This window comes from Parasteatoda tepidariorum, chromosome 6, assembly GCF_982258835.1.
Source record: "Parasteatoda tepidariorum strain Cologne lab strain chromosome 6, Ptep-v5.0, whole genome shotgun sequence".
Taxonomy (NCBI): Eukaryota; Metazoa; Arthropoda; class Arachnida; order Araneae; family Theridiidae; genus Parasteatoda; species Parasteatoda tepidariorum.
Window position 1 is genome coordinate 44990726 of NC_141760.1, and position 18867 is coordinate 45009592.

General features: G+C 28.9%; 1 protein-coding gene across 1 annotated transcript in view; it reads right to left on the minus strand.

Annotated features, from left to right (window-relative positions):
* The window catches only part of LOC107447225 (sodium/calcium exchanger 3), a 297552-nt gene that overhangs the window by 193258 nt on the left and 85427 nt on the right, over positions 1-18867 (minus strand). Inside the window, exon 3 of the mRNA XM_043039409.3 lies at positions 17993-18056. The gene's annotated coding sequence lies outside the window, so the exon portion shown is untranslated. The remainder of the gene's footprint in view (positions 1-17992; positions 18057-18867) is intronic.

The following is an 18867-nucleotide window of genomic DNA, read 5'->3' on the forward strand; positions in this document are numbered from 1 at the left end:
TATTAAGTAATATTTTAAACTTAGTATTTCATGGGTTAATTTGCGAAATACAGTCTGACCCCGATTTAACGCAACGCCATTTAGCGTATTTTTCTTCTACTTCGAGAAAAAAAAGAACTCCTGTTTAACGAATAATGACTGAATAAATTATTTTGAAAGCTGAAAAGAAAATTGTCTCTTGAGACAAAATTTAATTTTTTACTTGAATAAAAGAAATTTAGATATTTTGAAGCCTTTAATAGGACTTCATAGATAAGTTTATGAAAACAGAGAAGAGAATAATTCTTTTATTTATTAGTTAATGTCCTGTTTTGTAAAAGTCATTATTTATTCATAAAATTCAAATTCATTTCATTGTCCAATTTGTAATATAAAAAGCCTCAAGGTCTTGTTTTTCCTTGTGCTTCAATTACCAGATCTAGATACAATTCATTTTCTAAACATTAATACCTAAAAGTTGTTTATGCAAAGAAAAGATTCAAAAACCAATAAATTGAATTCTCTGTATTTTGTGAGACAATTGAAAAATGCTTTTTAAAAATGGAACTTTCGAACACACCGGTGGAATGAACTAATATATTCAAAATTCTTTGTATTTTAAACTGGTTAATATAAAGTGTTCTATTTCTAGCTAAGCTCGCGTGTTTGCATATTAGGGATGTTCCAATTTGCAAATAGATTGAAAAATGCTTTTTATAAATGGAACTTTTAGGAATATCAGTGGAATGAAATAATACATTCAAAGTTCCTTGTATTTTAAACTGCTTCACATAAAGTGTTTCATTCCTAGCTAAGCTCGTGTGTTTACATATTAAGGATGTTCCAAAAATTAAGGGCAGAAAAGTTTTCTTTTTTTCTTTTTGTTTTGGACTCTGTTATTATCGTCAATTCGGGGTGAGATTTCAATTTAAATATCGAGTTAATTAAATTAGCTTTTAAGTTAACTAATTTAACGACTAAATATATTCGTTAAGAGAAAATATACTCCCTGATAATAAAAAGATGTAATAATCCAAAGCAAATTTGAATGCGCGAATTTAAAAAAAAGAATGAGATGTAACTAAATTTGAACTATCTAAAATGCTCTTTTTAAGAAAAATATAAAATCGCTAATTTTCTGCTCATTGTTTCCCAAATTTAGTTCCAAAGACCTACACGCTTAAAATAGTAGTATAACAGACTTTAGTATAACAGATATTATGCAAGTAAAATCCGTATTTAAATATATGTAAGAGGTTATTTTTAATTAACTTATTCTAACAACAAAAACATATTTTTAAAAAAATTTAGAAGTTACCTTCCTAATTTCAACGAAATGTAATACTTCGAAATAAATTTTGTGCTGTAAGTTTTAAAAAGAATAAAAATGTTTTAACTCTAGCGAATGATTCTGCATATTTTAACTCCATTTACATTCACTGAAATGATCTGTTTTTTGAAAAATAAAAAAATGATTCTTTAATCGTGTTTTTTTCCAAATTTTGTTTGAAACAAATCTATATCGCTCATGGGCTGCAATAGCGGCACAACTCAAAAAATCATGTTTTGAGGTAAGTAGGTTTAAAGCTTTCATTGCTAGGGAAAACGCATAAGAAATGCTTCAGTTTGCTTAAACAAAGATTACCTTCAAGTTGAATTATGAGTTGTGCTAGTATTGCTGCTGAAGAGAATATGTATTTTCATATTTACACCTGTTCTTAGTCCAAAATGCGTGTTTTTTTAGTTACGCCGCTATTGCAGCCCATGAGCGATATGCTAAAATGCCTAACCAGTCAATTGTAATTAGTAAAGCTTAAATAGAATGCACTGAGAAAAAAGCATGGCTAAAACTATCAAATTAAGGTAAATTTAACGTGCTTTTGCTTCTATGGGAACACCAAACAGCTCAGTAATTTTTACGGAAGCTCTTTGGTAATTATTTTAGTAAATATAAGTAACAATAAAATATTGTGTGTGTTAAAATTTGTTAATTTTGTCATGATACCTTAAAGCATGACATAAAAACCATTTATTCGGTTAAATTCACTTTTCAGTTTTGTAATGAGATTTGTGATAATAAAAACTTTAATTTTGAAAACCAGAATTTCTGGTAAACTATATGAGCGGAAAAATTACCAAATGAATGAATGGTTTAAATACCACATATTTTGGTTTTATTAACCAGAATTATAATTTTTCTAACCAGATTTTTTTTTCTGTGTACTTTTTGATAAATTTATTTAACTTAACAAAAAAAATATTTCTTGAGTGTAAAAAATTTGAAAGTTACCTCGTCTATTTAAAAAAAAAACTGTAAATTATTAAAATAATTTTAAAACTCCTAAACACATATCATTGGTTAAGATAAAACAAAAAAGTATATTTAAACTCTTGCAAGCAATTTTACTAGAAATAATATTCTTTATATTCTCTAAAATGAATTTTTTTTTTAAAATATTAAATAACAAAAAATAATTCCTCACTTATACTTTCTCAAGATTAGTTTCTGCATGTCCAAAGTGTCAAAAATGAAAGAATTGATGTGAATAAAAACGTATAAATATTAAATTTTCTAAAACATCTATATATTTTAGTTAAAATACCTTTTATTAAAACAATAATTTTAAATATTTTCCCTCACTTATTAAAACAGTATTTTGCTGCCTGATTAAAAAAAACTGCCCTTCTCTTTTAATTGATGATAATTTTGACGCTAAATTTTCTGCTAGAGCATGAATGAGTTTTGTCGCCACGAGTTGTGCTAATTAGAATGAACAGACACTTTCAATATTTATTATCAAAAAAAAAGAAATAGAAACGAAGATTAACGAATATTTTTCTGACAAATAACATTTTTTTTCAAAAAATAAGTCTTCTTAGAAGCACCAATTAAAATTTTTCCGTTAGGCTGAGTGAAATATCTTTTCGTGAATATTTTTAACGAACAATGTCAGAGATGAAAACTTTTCGTTTAGATATTCCAAACATTGCAAAAATATTCAATTATTAATAAATATTTTTAATTATATTTTTGTAAAGTTTTAAACTAATTATTTAACATTATCAAACATTTTACGAACAGTGTCAGAGAATAACGTTTTCCATTTTAAATATTCCAAACAATTTTAATTAAATTTTAATAATAATTGAATATTATTAAATGTTTTAATATTATTTTTGTAAAGTTTTGCACTAATTATTTAGTATTGTAAAACATTTAACGAACGCGCCAGATATTAAAATTTGTTCGTTAAAATATTCTTAATGTTGCTAAATAAATATATTTAATAATTAATAAATTTTTTTATATAATTTTTTGCGCTAATTATTTAGTATTATAAGGCATCTAACAAACAGAACCAGAGATTAAAATTTTTCGTTTAAATATTTCAAACGCACGCTGCCAATTAAAAATGCTTGATTATTCATCATCATATCTGGCTAGACAGCCCAGGGTGAGCCAGTGCCTTCCTTTGAATTCGAATCCACTTCTCTCTACTTTTGACACTTGTTCGCCAGTTTTTCTCCTTTAGAGTAAGGAAATCAGTCTCAACTAAATCCAGCCATCTCAGCCTGGGTCTACCTCTTTTCCTGTTCGTTAGGGGTTTGTGTAACAGGATTTTTTTTAAATTTGAGTCATCATTCCTTCTGAAAATGTGAGCTGCCCAGTTCATTCGAGATAATAAATATTATTAATAAATATTTTTATAATATTTCTATAGATTTTTGCACTAATTATTTAGTATTCTAAAACTATTGGTCAATTTACATGTTAAAATAATTCATTTACTCAAGTCGCAGATTATAACTTCCTTTAAAAATCTAGTTATGAATGTATCACTTATAGATATTTCTTGATTGTTGAGCATTTTTTTAAACTTTATTTTGAAAATGGTTTAAGAAATATACTGTTTTGTTGTGAAGCTGATACGAGTTCCAGCTCGACATTGTTGCTCAGTAGTTTCTAAACATACGGGGAAAAAGAACAGGTATAGCGTGAAACTAGATTTTGTCTCTCATGAAAGGTGCCATGTAGATGCTAGAGTGTGATAAAGTTTTGCGCGAAACTCGGCAAACTTTTTCCATGATAAAGACGGCTTAAGTAATGATTGTCTATCGGAACCAGGGCCTGATTATTGCCTAGGCCCAATAGGCACGGGCCAAGGGCCCACGCTTTCTAGGGGGCCTCGAAAATTAATAAAAAATCCACAATATTATTTCTTTTAAAAATACTGAAAGAAACAGCTTTTCTCAAAAAAGGCATTTTTTTATTTCTTTACATCGTGACAAACCAAACTCGAGTAAGCATTGCACTTATCAAATTCGAAAGTACAGCTGAATTTTAATTGCTGCAAATTTTACTCCAACGGCTTAAGCAAATGCAACGAGAATGCATATTCGCAAAGTATCTTATAATTAATTAATATCAACAAGAACTAAAAGCTTATTCTTAACGAACATGAAAAGCTGTAGATGGAAGGCTACAATCTTTAAAATAATTCAGCTAATCAGTGACTTTTAGCAAAAATCACTGATTTCACTTGTTTGTGGTCACCAAACTGTTTTTATTTTCACACAACATTTTATATTTTGCTTTAACATTTAGATGTGTAAACTTTACCTTAGAAAAATAATCTTCAATTGTCTGCTTTCAAAATTTTTTAGAATGTTTCTCTTGAATCATGCAGTTCAATAGATTCTTTTTATTGTTAGGACTACTCTTCAGAAATTTAATTTAAAAATATTTTGTTAGGGGCCCGGAAAATTTTATGGACCTTGGGCCTGAATTTATCTTGATCGGTCCCTGATCAGAACACCAAATTTACTGGTATAACATGGAATTATTTTAGGCCATGTGGAGGTCAACGAAAAGATGCGACGCGTATGACTGAACTCGAAAACTTAGACCATAATTTGAGATTTCATCTGACAAGTGCAAAAACATGATTTTGGGCAAAATTTTCAAAATTGAGTTCATTGTAAATTTAGAATTCCAGTTTTCTCAGCTTTCTAACACTACTTTTGTTTGTAATCTAATCATTTACAAAGTTATAGCAATTTTGTGCAAGGTGATAACAGTGGATAGACTAATGATTTTTAAACTTTAAATTCGTTTATCCCAAAATCAGATTTTTTTTCGCATTTTACACCACCTTAAACACGGTATCTCATGTTGTTTTTAAAACAGAATTGTCCACAATTTTTCCTGAGTGTTTATGATTGTATCACACATGTTTAAAAGAACAAAAAAGGAGAAAAAAAGGCATAGTGCTACATTTCGCTTAACTACATTGATCCCTAACTCAGTATGCGCCCTTGCTTTGAAGATAATAGTTCAAAACATAATTGATAGCCTCCTAAATAAAATCCTCAAAGAATTTTTGGTTTTAGGCGATAAATTTTGCTTACAGTGTTCAGTGTACATGCAAAACAATGCCATATTTTTACCTAAAAATGGCCCTTTAAGAATAGTAATAATATGAATAGGAGCCACATTCGCCTTCTAATGAGGTGAATCGGTGTAATGAAAGAACGTGTGTTCTTAACTATAGAAACGTTTTATTTCTTATTTCTTTATTTTTTAGAATGCTTACATAAAATATCACTAAAAATAGAAAAATATTGCTATTTCAAAAGCTCACAAGAGAATAGTAGTACTAAAAGCTTATTGAACGGTTCAACTGCTCTGAAAATTAAATACATTTAAAAAAAATAAAAAAAATATGCCTCAGACTTCCTTATAAAAAAAATTGAAACTTTTCTCGCACTGAACAAATTTCATGAAACCGTTATTCTTCAAAACAAAAAAAAGTAAGCACCATAATTTTCGAGAACTAGCAAATTAAAGAAGTATCCCGAGAATCAGTCACTTTATCAGAAATTGTAAATAATAAAGACACATTACGTATTTTTTTTTTCTATTCTTTAAATTTTTTCTCTCCACTTGCAATCATTTCTTCACTTAATTCTTCCATCACATCATGGAAGAAAAAAAAAAGTTTGCAAACCCTTATTTGACTATTTTATTATAAAACTGTTGCCCACCTGTGATTTATTGTTTGCTAGACAAAATAATCGATATTTGAATAATCAGGCAAGAGGTAAGTGTGCGCTCTTAAGTGAAGTCGCCTCCCTAGAAGCCAATTATCGCCAAAGAAGTAACCACGCCCTGGGAATTTACTGGAACCGGAAGAGGAAAAGGAATATAAAACAAGGCAAAATTTCCGCTTTTATTGAAGGAAAGAATTTGTTACTCCGCCACTTATACTCGCAGTAAAACCTCTGGAACGCCGTTTGGCGGTGTTCAATGATGCTATAATCTGTTTAAGAGGTCTCTTTCGAACATTTGGTGTATTGGGAATCGAAAATGAACTAGACTAGGAAAGAATTTTTTTTTTTTTTTGCCCGATGATAGTTATTTTAATCATTTTGCAATAAGATTTAAAGAAATTGAAACGTTATTGATCGCATTTGATCAAGTAAACTACCACTCTAGAAAATAAAGTTTGAGAGAAACTGATGATGATTTAATTATTTAATCAATATTCAAACTTAATCATTCCTCTACCGTTTAGTTCCTTTTAATTAAAAGTTAAGTCAATTAATTTAGACATCAAAATTGCAGCTAAGGACAAAAAGTATTAAATTGCAGTAAAGTTTAAAACTGTTGATTATCTATAAATTGATAATTAATTAAAAAATATGCCCTGCACTTTACACACCGTAGGCTTCATTCCTTCTCATTGGTGATCATCGCTGTGTATACCAAATGTACAGTGAACCGAAAAAAATTCTTTAACCCCAAATAACTTTTGTTCTGGTTATCTGATTTTCGTAAGTGTCATTATGAATGGTTCAAAGGATTAACCTAAATTATGAAAACTAAATAGTACTAGTTAGAGTATCAAATTGCAGCAAGACTTAAAGCTATTCATCATCTATAAATTGATAATTTATTAAAAATATTGATGAATTAAATATTAAAAAAATGTATCTAGCATTTTACATACAATAGACTTCATTCCTTCCCTTTGGCGAGTGCTGTCATCTGAGTGTTACCAAATGTACAGTGAACCAAAAAAAATATTACCCCAAATAATTTTTGTCGTTGTTGACATATGCCTGTTAAGGCAGTGGGGTGCAATTGTTCTTGTTTTCCAGTGGCGCCATCTATGGTCAAGAATTAGACTTCTGCCACACTCTTACGTCACGCCTGTTTATAGGGCGGACCCATTCATACATCCATTCATTCATCCATAAATCGTAATTTTCACCTGAATCATAGAACGATGGTCAGTACCCCCCGACATATTGATTTGTTATGGGAACTTAGAGGATTTAGTGACCTAGACAGATTTGACATGTACCAGTCATCATTTAATACACGGAGTTTCTTCAGTCGGTGAGAACGAACTCCCATTTTTACGAACACGAACCCAACGTCTACACGGGGAGTTTTCGGTCTGAGGGGTTCGAACCCACGAACTCTCGAACTTGGGCCCTACCCACCTGGCTATCCCGGCCCTAAAATAATTTTTGTTTTGGTAATATGATTTTCCCAAACAAAGTACCAACATGAATGGCTCAAAGCAATAAACTCAATTACGATAACTTATTAGTACTAACTATTAATTAAATTACAAAATCAGACTCAAAAATGTACTTTCTCTGAATAAGCATAACTTATTTCGACAGATTTGGATTTTGGACTATTAAAATATCGATGGAGTGAGATAGTAGCAATCAGAAGGAAAAAAACACGATACAAATAGTTTAATTAAGATAGCTGTCGAAGGCTTGGGCACTTAAAGTCAATTTTACTTTTGGGGTAATTCGCCTTATTTCGAGAACTGTTCCAAGTGGATCATAAATTTTCTATACACAGTTATAAAACTCGTTTGTCCAAAGATGATTTCATGTAAAAAATTATATTCATTAATCATTAATTGTATAGTTAATTCCTAATTTTCAAAAATAATTTGAGCTGCAAGGTATACAAACAATGTATTTTTAAACGATAAAATTTAAATATTTCCATTAAAAAACTAATAATGGATTTATAATTCCAATTCAACAGATTTAGAAACGTGTTCCACTAAATCTATTCTCACAAACTTTCTGAAATAAATCAAATGACCCTGGAAAGTTTACATTTTGCACAATAATCACCACTTCAAGTAGTTAAAATTTTCATGGATCACCTACAGTTGAATACTGCAAAGGAAGTTAAACAATGAAATCAACAATTCGAATGCGTCACCATAAAGAACATGCATTAATAAATCTAGAGACTCACAATCTAACAGCATTTTAAAATAAGAATTATGTTATCTTTCGACTAAACATGAACTGTTCCGACATTTTTGAAAAACTTCCAACTTCCACCAGAATCTAAAAATCAGCAAAAATCATACTTAAACGCCTTTCAACCGAGCAAGAGGACAACTGCCAAAACCATTTCATCTCCTAAAACATCTGACATTCGAAAATTAGCTACGTCTCTTGATCCAAAAGGGGTAACGTTTTCGTTTTTATTTCCTATTCGCACCCGAACGACTTTACTGCCCAGAGAAGAGAGATTCGGAATATCAAGAGTTCAGCTTAGATGGTATTCCTCTTCACAATGGTTGTTTGGAAAGATTCCAAGAAAGTTCGGTCACCCAGTCTTGAAATATGAGTGTAATCTTGGAGGCAAGAAGAATATCGAAGAACAGAGAGAGAGGAAAAAAGGGAAGAGATTGATTTTGGAATATATGACAGCCAGTTATTGAACAGTATGCACCTTCGTAAATGGGATTGAATCGAATAATCGATAAGTGTTACATGACTTTTCTTTACTTTGCACCATTTGGTGGAATGGAAAATTTCCCGCCAAAAACTGAGAGTGTGTATGATTTATTTATGCTCTTTAGTTTATCGATTTTTTTCTGATCTTTCATTTTACCATAAGTTTTAAAAAGTTCAAGTTAAAATACGTGGTCCCTTTTATTAATGATTTAAACATATGAAAAAAAAAATGCAAAATAACATTTAAGTCAAATTTATTGCTATTCATTTTAGCGCTTATTTTGCACATCTATTTTTTAAAAAAAACTATTCTTCTTCATATTATATATTGTGAATTAAAAATTTTATAATCTATCGCCACGATTCATATTTAGAAGTATAGAACTCCATAAATACGCAAGCTCATTACCATAGAATTTAGAGCACCTATAAATGTTGTTGATACAAGTAAGTGATAAAAGAGACTAAAAGAAAAATTATCATTTATTGCAGCGGAAATACAAATGCTCTATCACCTAAGTTACCACGGCTCTGCCATGGCCCGGTGGGGAAAGCTTCAATTCTACCTTAGCTGTACAGCAGCGTACCGCTTTTACAACTGGTGTGGAAGTATGGAGCATCATCGCATCCCTCATATAGATTCACGGCGCCATGACAGCTCAGCAATATTTTCGTGACATCATTCACTCACGTGTCGCCACTCGTGCTAGGACTCTTAGGAACCTTTTTTTCAACAGGTAGTGCTTGGCCACACATAGCAAGGATATCCCAGAAATGCCTCTACCACAGTACCACCCTTCCCTGGCCTTGGCAATTGCTAGATTTGTCACCGAACGAGCATATCTAGGATAACTTTGGACAGAATGATGGACAATTAGTCGATTTAGGGGAGTTTTTACAGCAACTGTGAAACGTGATGCCGAAGGACATGATGAGGGACTGGTCTGCGCGATCGTAGTGCATCCTGCATTCGCGCCAGACGTGGCTCCAGAGCGTACTTAAACATCCATTCATTTGTATTTTTTCCAGCTATAAAGGATAGCTTTGCTTTTATTTTTTAGTCACTTACTTATATCAACGTTATTCTTACGTATGTTAAGTTCCGTTTAATTCTGACAACCGTTTCTATGTGCGCTAATTTTCATAGCAGTGGGTGTGTTTCAATGGAGACGTAAAAAGAGTGGTGAAACTTTAAAAAAAAGCTGAGTTAAAACCCCATTAAATATGGCTGCATTATTCTACGAATTCAAAAATACATCAGAGAATTTTGTTTCGAAAATTTTCTTTGGAAAACTTTAATGAAATATATAATACGGTATTATGTGGTAAAATTTCAACTTAAACGAAACAGAAAAAACATCTTCCAACTTAGAAATAAAAGGGAAATAGTCTTTTTAGCTTAAAAACTCTGTAAAAAGTTGAAAATTTCAGAAATGGAGAGAATTTCATTTGAAGAATTTCAGTGTGTTATGAATTTACACTTAAAGTAGAATACTAGAACTGCCTTTTGTTTTAAGATTCTTTTATTTTCAACATATTGCAAAATTCTTTTCTTATGAAAAAATGTTCATTAAATATTTCAGATGTTTTAGACAAGTCTTGGATTTAAAACAGATGTTCTAGTCCAAAAAAATTAAAATTGGAAATATTAAAGACAAGATGTGGTTATTTTTCGTGTTTACATCAAAGTTTCAGGTTGAAATATACTTTATGTTATTTTTAATTAATTAAAAAAAAGGCTAAACGAAAATGTTAAAAATGCTCTTCCAGACTTCGGTTTTTTTTCTGATTTATTTGTTCACTTCAAACTATTAGATTTTTTTTAGATCAAAACTTGTTAAGAACAGTTGTTTAAAGAAAATCCAAGTCGATTAATTTCAAACCTGGTTAAACTTAAATACAGAAAGGAAAATAAAGTTTGATCATTTTAAAGTTTAAGTTAGTTATTGCTGCAAGTATTTGAAAGATCATACGAAAAGTTATAAATTTAGTAATATTATACTGAAAAATACAAGATTTTGAAAGTACAACTTTTTTTATCCGTTACTTGTTTTGACGTAATATTACGTTCCATTTTAGTCCTTCCATTGCCTCTCATTTTTGAAGTATCATTTTGTTTTCTCTACGCTTTGTCTGAATGCTAGCAAGTAGACATACTAAAGAGAATAACAATAAAAAGGTAGGGGGTTAATTTCAAACAAGCATTATTAAATGTTCTCTCTCTGCAATTAATTTTAGTGCAAATACTACCCTGTTTTAAAAAAAACGTTCTCCTTCTAGTGTAAAAAAATTAACTTTCGCAAACCAGTATTAATTTAATGATAATAGATATTTTGCCGTTAAATAAATATTTGAATAAGTCAAAACTATTGAGATGTAAAATAATTAAAACAGATCAATCGGTAATAACGAAGTATGAGTGTTTCACCAATAAGTAATAGCGATTTTTCGATCGCATAATATGATTATGTATAAATCATAATGTTCTCGAACGTTATTTATAAATGCTGATAGCTGTTAAGCTTTTAGTAACTCGTAAGCATCTTTTGTCAAAGTTTTCAATGACCATTTAACATTTGAATTTTATTGATATAACATCTAACTTCCGGTTGCAAGAACTGGGTTGCTGTGAGTTTGCTTATATGAAACTTAAACTTCAAAAAATGAAAGAAAAACGTGCTACGGTGTTAAATTGCATGATCTGGATTATAAATTTTGCTGACCAAATAAGTAAATCAGACTATCAGAGAATGGCATAACGTTAGCCAACAATAAAAAATCTTTTTTCTGGCTTTAAGTTCTTTATGTTTAATAAACATAAACAATCAACTGTCTTTTTGTTTGTTTATTTATTTGTTTGTTTGTTTTCCTTCTCAATATTTCATTGCTAGAAGGTTGCAAAACTCACATCTTGCATGAATAATTGGATACCTTTTACGAACAATACTAATATTTTTATTTAAATGTTAGAACATAAAATTCGTTTTTGTTTTGAAGTCTTATACTATAAAATTTATTTTCATGAAGGAACTACGAAGAAAATGCAAGTTGAATGTATTTATCTCAGTAGAACAATTCTATTTCTAACCGTAAAAAAAACTTATGCATTTTCGTATCATTTGTTCCACTTGGAACGATTTGTAAGATTCAGCATAAACTTTCCTCTTTTTATTTTACGAAAGAACAAAATGCTAAACAAGGCTACACAACTTCCGAAAACAAATTGCTTGTATGTTGCAAACGAAATCTTTGCAAACATGAGAAAGAAAATTATGCAAGGTGGATATTTAAATCAACACTCATTCCGTATTTTTCCCTTGGAAATAAAAAAAAAAGTATTGCGTCTCTTATTTCAGTTTTTGTATAGCAAAAGCTAATATGAGGAATCGTAAGAAGACATCTCAAGTACACTATTATTGATTCACATTTTAAATTTGCAGCTGTCGCCAACTAAAAGTTGGACACATCCAAAAACTGCAGTGGTGAAGAATTTTACTGCAGTAACCAGATGTGGTTGGCACTTTCTTTATTCAATTGTTCGAACGTTCCTTTTCTGCTTGTACGTTTCTTTTTTATTAGAAGACTGGGAAAGAAGATTCTATTGATGGAATATTTGAGATTTATTGCTTGGAATGAAAGCTGGAGGTAGGAATTAAGCGAGTTGCCAGAAGAATTTCAGAAACTCAAAGAATTTATGATTTATTCATTACTTTGTTTCAAAGTTTTGACTGGGATGTCGTATCTAATAAAAGTATTTCGTGTTCTTTACTTAATTTGTCTTGCTCTTAGTGACACAAATATGCATGAGAAAATTGATAATTCTATTTTATGACAGAAATAAAATTGAGTACGATATAATGAAAACTCGGCAATATATATTTCGCCGCGTTTTTACGTGTGCAAGATTTAGTTAAAATTGTGTGCACAGTTGTGTTAGTATTTTTAACTGAAAACAAAAAATTTATGATAATCTCGAAAATAAATTTCTAAGCCCACTTTTCAATTTCATCCTATCAATAAAATTATTTTTAGTAATTTTAAATTCAATATTTATGGTAAATGAATTCCATTAATTTATGAAGTCCATTAGTTATTTGACAAATCTTTAGAACTGTTTCGGTCTTTTCTGCCTTTAATGTAAAATTCTTATTTCTTAATTTTTGATAAGGATTCTAAAAATTTATATTATGAATCACGGTTCTGAACAATATGTATATTTCAATTTCATAATTTTCTTTGTACTTTAATTACTTCAGATTTTAGGAAAAGTGAAGTTTCCTTATTTGATTTTATCTTTTTCATTTCTTGGGCCATTATAAAATACGACACGTTTCATTTTTTTCACAGAATGGATTATACTGTACAAGCAAGAGTATTTTAAAAAATATTTAAAAATTTGAAATCTACACTCAGAAAAAAAAAATTACAATTACCAGAATATGGTAAAATTTACCATGTTTCTGGTTCTATGGGAACACCAAAAAGCACGGCAATTTTTACTTAAGCGCTTTGTCTGTTGTTTTGGTAAAATTAACAATAAAATATGGTTTTATAATGCATGCTAAAATTTGGTAAAATTTTATCATGATAACTTAGAGTATGGAATAAAAACCATTTATGCGGTTAAATTTACTTTTCAGTTTTGTATTTTTTTACTAAATTTGTGGTAATAAGCGAAATATAATTGTCAAAATTTAATTGCGAAAACCGGAATTTCCGGTAAGCCTTTACTATACGAATGGAAAAAATGCCAAATGATTGGTTTTAATATCATATATTTTGGCTTTATTAACATAATTACGGTTTTTTATCAGAAATAAAAATAGCATACAATGCGGTAATTTTACTAGAATTTTTTCTCCGCATGAAGTTATTCAAACTCATTTATACAGAGAATCATAATTTAGTATAAAGGGATTCAAAACTATAAAGGGATTCAAAACTATAAAGGGATTTAAATATGTTGGACAAAATTACGTACGACTTCAAAGAACGTCAGAAAAATTTAGTTTCAAAATTTTCACCTATTCGAATTTTTACAAATTACTAAATTACTTATTAGATTTGTAGGGTTAAAAATATTATAAATTTTGAAACCTTAACAAATTTTTATGTTTTTCATTGAATTTAGAGTATCAAATAATTGACAACTGTAACTGGTTTCTCGATGTAACTTCTATTTTTTACTTCCTTCATTTTCTTCGATGAATGAGGGAAATTTTGTATGATTTATATGGGTAAATTTCACTTTATTTGATAATGATATGATTAAAAACAACTTAAAATGAATTTCTAATACTGCAAAGATAAAAGATTATTATTGCATTAAAGTAAAAAACTGAAACGAAAATTATTACTGAGAAATACTTTTATTCCCTGAATTAAATTAAAATGATTGTACGTTGATAAATTTTTCTATTAATTGAATCAGCTGGGAAAAAAAACTGGCATAAAGTTTTATAAAACTGGGATAAAGTTTCATAAAACTGGGACAAAGTTTCATTTTGACAAAAATATTTCGAAAATATTTTTTAACTAATTTATTAATATAGTTGTAACAGTTAAAATATGTTCAAAATTTAATTTTTTAAGTTACTTTATATCGTAATTTGATCCGAAATTTTTTAGTGTGTCTTAATGTAATGCGTTAAGTATTGTTCCTTAATAGGAAGCAGGTTATTGAAATACACCTTCTATATTGTATACATACAATATCTAATAATTTTAGAAGCCCAAAGTTTTAAAATTTTAACACTCATTGCTTTAACTTTAAAAATAGATTTTCATGTATCTATGTTTAACTAACACTTAACTTTAACTGCAAAAATAAATTTTTAGTTACGCTCAGGTTTGAAACAGAATTTTTTTAAAAAATCTATTTGTGTGCAATTTTAACTAACAGCCCAATCTATGTATCTCAAGGTTCACGTGTTTTTTTTTCCGATATGGTTACCGGGAAATAACTTACAACTGAAACGCATTAAGTTCATCGGAAGTTTCATTAATGCAGTTTAAATATGTGGTGAATAACTAGACATGCTCGGTTGAACTTACTAATATGAAAATGTCCCGACTAACAGGCTCCATTAACTACATCAATGAATTGAATTACTATGGAATTTCGCTAACTCTTTTTTATTACAATGAAAAAAGTTTCTTTATGTAATGGTATTAAATTCATTAAATATGTAACTGTTTTGCTAATATTCTCACTACATAAATTTAATACTGGGTAATTGATTTCATTTCACACAAATTATTAATCAAATCAGCAGCTGATTGCATCCAATGTAAAAGTTAACTCTATATTCAAGTTTTTTATGAAATGTGTTTCAAATTGTTCTAAATTTTGTACAACTTAAAATACAAGCTATTAAGTAATTTGCAACTGAAATAATGTATTGGTGTATTCTTATTAGGTTTAAGAAAGTTTAAATTGAAAAGCAAACATGATTTGGTACGTATTTCTGAATCTTTTTCTATTTTTTAATTTAAATTATTATTTTTTAATTAAATATAATGAACTATAAGGGGTAAAAAATTATTTTACTTTAATAATTTTGAAACTTTTTTAATTTTGAAGTTCATTTTATCATACTTAAGTTAATTATCTTATAAAAATTATTTTAGAAACAATTTCATTTAGCAAACGATTTTTTCCCCAATAAAAATGGCGCGATTTTCGGATCGCTTTCTTTTCCTCATTATAAACTTTTATTCCACAATTGATAAAATAAACGAAGGCGCATTTGAGATGGTAAATGTTCGTGCGGTGTTATTTTTTACTAATTTTTAACTTTGTAAGTCAATATAATTATACTTTTACGTTTTATAAACTTCTTTTCAAAATAAAATATCTTTATGATTTTTTTTTTGATAGTGCAAAATAAGTCTCTGAGCACTTTTAACAAATTACCCAATCAATAATGTGACATCACATGTGTGGTTGAAACAGTTAACAGAGAATAACTTAAAAGCATTAAGCTCATCAGTAGTTGTATTAATTTAGTTAAGTCTCAGGTGAATTACTCGACATGCCCGGTTGAACTTACTAATATGAGAGTGTCCTGAGTAAAACACGCTCTATTAATTATTTAAATGAGTTGAATCGCTTTCAAATACGAACCCATCTGAATTATGTTAGAACAATTTCATTAAGTGATGGCATTATGTTCAAATATAGGTACTGGAATTTGCAATAAATTATTGTCTAAATAAGGTAACATATTTGATGCTTCTATTCTTCAGGCATAAATTTACTAACAGAAATCATAATGCAATAAATAAAAGCTATGATTCAAAATTAGAACTGTTCCCGATCTATGCTAATTTTAGAAAAATATTTTATGTAACAAATGTGTTAAAATTAGCTTTCTAACTTTGCATAACTTACAAACATAAGCTACAAAGTTGTTAATAATTCAAAAAAAATTGTTTTTTTTTTAAAAAAAATTATTCACGACAAGAAATAGAACATTGTTTTTTTGCTAACGATTTTATAAATCGGTGATTTTAATATTGTTCTTATATTTTTAAATTATTCTAAACTGATAGATTATTGAAATAAATAAAAAATAAAGAAAACAACAATACATTCTCGTTTAGAGCAGTTAGCTTAAGCAATGAATACAATACTAAACAACAAAAATAGTAGTAATAATAGGCCTGATATAGCCTGGTTAGGACGTTATTTAGGACGTTGGGTCCATGTTCTTAAAAATGGGAGTTTGAATCTCACCGGCCGATGAAACTCCGTGTACTAAACGGTGACTAGTACACGTCAAATCTGTCTAGGTCACTAAGTCCTCTAAGTTCCCATAACAAATCAATATGTCTGGGGGTATTGAATTGGAGATTGATCGCTCAGGTCAAAATTGAGATTTGCGGATAAATGAATGGATGTATGAACGGATGTATGAATGGGTCCACCCTGTAAAACGGGCTGTGACGTGTGCGTCTGGGGCTTAAATCCTATTTTTGGGCATAAATGAACCCCTTTGCCCCTCCCCACGCACCCTCTGCCTTAAAATCTCTTGAAGCAGGCTTGCTGATATTGGCAAATGGTATTAGAAACAACACAGCAAAAATAATACGTAAGGAATATTTATATATCACGAATTAGGGGTTAAAGAATTTAACTTACTAATCACACAAAATCACTATTATGTAATACAGTAATTTAAAATCATGACTTCAAAATCATAAGTATTGCTCCATTTGTACACGAAAATTCACTACGGAGGATTTAAAATAGAACAAGGAAAAGTATTTAAAAAAAAAACTCTGTACCGAATCTATTGCAAAAGAGAATATCAGGATTCATGAAAATTTCCTCAAAAAGAATTTATTTTCAGAAACTACATAAATTAGGGTAGCATAAATAAATTACTTCCCCAAATCAATGTTAATTTGCTAAAAACATTGCCACTTCAGTAAAATAACAATTACAAAATCAAATAACTACACCTAAAAAATGTAAGCAATTTTTGAGCCAAAACTAGCCATTCTTCTTGTAATCTTCGAGAATTTTAGTTAATTTTAGTCTTCAAAAATTCTAGCTAATTGCAGTAAGTTCTAAAAATTAAGTTTATTTTGCTTTCAAAAAATTATAACTTATTTCTGCGTGCCTTTGACGAATTTTCTACATAAAGATATATTAACTTTACATGAGTTAGTACAAGATATCAGATGGAAGTTTGTCAAGATGCTTTTGACGCAAACTCGCCAACCATGTGTTGTATATGAGGGCTGGAAATTATCAAAAGAATAAAAAAGACGTTCAAATCACAGAAATCGAAGAGATTGTTCCGATTACTATCAGTCATCGAACAGTATTAATCAACAGCATTTCTTTATGGAAATCTATCTTTTGAAACTAAATTAGGCTTAAAATTACTTAACAACAATCTCTTGGAAATAATTTTGTTTTAAACAATTTCGAAAAAAAACAATGAACTTTTAATGTTTCACAATTTAAATATATTATTTAATATTGATCCAAAATTGAATAAAATAGTCGGTTTGGAAAAAAGTATATATAAAGGGATTTAGGGAAAACAAAAAAAGGAATCAGTAAACTTAAAAGGAAATATCTCTAGAAAAAGATAAAATACCTTTAAAAAATCAAACAGAATATGTAAAATTATGTGTCTTAGGAATAGAAAGAATGTACCTTAAAAATCAGGCAGAAAATGTAGAAAACTATTTCTCAAATAAGTAAACTTACCGTAGATTTTCGTTGTTTAAAAAATCCCTAGTTTCCTAAAGATGTTCTGTTCCATATTCCGTACCTAAAAAAAAGTTTTAATTAGTCTAAGATAAATAAAACATTTTGTGTAAGTATCGGAATGTTTGTTTTTAGAATCAAATAATTCTCATATTGTAACTTCAAACAATCAGATTTATTTGAAAGTATTATATCAAATAACTCAATTAGAGTTTAAAAAGCTTTATTTTTCTGAATAATGATTAAACCTTTCTCGGTAATTTTTACTTTTTTTTAGTTTTAAAATGAATTAAGATATATATGTTATTTTTGCAATTACTCAAGTGTCAACTTTTCTCAATTTAATGTTCATTCAAAACTAATTGAAAAGCAGGATTAAACTTAAGGTTTCCAGTATTTTTGGCAATTGTATCTCCTTTAATGACTTGGCAATTACCTAGAAATATTTCATCCACGTGATATAAATTCACGTGAAGAATTCTTCATATACTACATTTAAAAAAAAGAAGTTAAATAGCTATCCGTATTAAAAAGGGTAGTAAAGTGAGCAAAGTATTAAAAAAATGTAAGTATTTCTATCACATTTCAAATAAATTAACTTAAAGCTTATTAAATTCTTTTCACATTTAATAAATAGATTTTCAAAGTTTCTAATGCCTAAACTAAACCAGCACATTTGTAGTCATTTAAAGGGAAAATAAGAAACTTTTAAATCATAAGTGAAGGTTGCACCGAAAAATTTGAAATATTGCCAAAAATAAATGTAAATTTTCTAGTTATAATGAACAAATGTTGCTTGCTGATGACAATTTAATGGCATATCTTTGCATTTAAGCTCAATAATGAAATGCAAAAAGCTTTATGAGTGTGACTTA